At 66.6% G+C, this 670-nt stretch overlaps 1 protein-coding gene across 9 annotated transcripts in view; it reads left to right on the top strand.

The window, feature by feature from the left end:
- Positions 1 to 500: 500 nt before the first annotated feature.
- Positions 501 to 670, top strand: part of TMEM63A (transmembrane protein 63A) — a 61191-nt gene continuing 61021 nt past the window's right edge. For 8 of the 9 annotated variants that reach the window (XR_775032.1, XR_775030.1, XR_775031.1 and 5 more), the window contains exon 1: positions 501 to 557. The gene's annotated coding sequence lies outside the window, so the exon portion shown is untranslated. The remainder of the gene's footprint in view (positions 558 to 670) is intronic. The other variant, XR_775033.1, reaches the window with a different exon arrangement.

The following is a 670-nucleotide window of genomic DNA, read 5'->3' as shown; positions in this document are numbered from 1 at the left end:
ACGACGCTTCGGAGGCAGTTCTGGCACACTCTGCCCTCCGACTCAGCAGCTCTTGCTGACCTTGCCGTCTGGGAATAGCACCAGCTCCCAGCACAGCTCCGACTGCCTCCTGTGCGAGAAAACAAACCCCGCTGGATGAAACCGGGTGACTGCAGCTCCCGACCGCCATGTCACATTGGCGGCAGGTGGAAAGGGGCAGCAGTGCAAGAAAAAATGACACCAACTTCCCCTCGGGTTGTTTTACTACGGGCTGCCTTCCCTGAGGGAAGCACTTCAGGGTCTGGAAAACGCGGCTAGAGAGGCGAGGGCCAGCAACAGCCCCACGAACACAACCGGCCGCCTTTGGGGCTGCGCTGCCCGGAGAGGGAAGGAAGGAGGCGGGAAACCCATGGCCGCCGCCCCGGCTTCTAACCGCCGGCACGCATGCGCGGCTCCCGGGACTTGTTGCTGGGGCTTGTAACTTCGGGGCCGGGACGGTGGCTTCGGCGCCGCGCCCCGTGTGGTGACGAGACGAGACGGGAGAAGAGGAGAGGCGAGGCGAGGCCGCCCCGGTGCAGGTAAAGGAGGGCGGGAGCGGGACTGCCGGCGCTCTGTGGGGACGGGACGGGGCTGCGTGAGGCGGCCTGGGGGCAGGTCCGGCCGCGGGCTGCTGAGAGGGTGAGGTGAGCCA

Source organism: Haliaeetus leucocephalus, unplaced genomic scaffold (genome assembly GCF_000737465.1).
Source record: "Haliaeetus leucocephalus isolate CR32 unplaced genomic scaffold, Haliaeetus_leucocephalus-4.0 Scaffold577, whole genome shotgun sequence".
Classification (NCBI taxonomy): domain Eukaryota; kingdom Metazoa; phylum Chordata; class Aves; order Accipitriformes; family Accipitridae; genus Haliaeetus; species Haliaeetus leucocephalus.
This window is presented reverse-complemented; position numbering and strand designations above follow the sequence as displayed.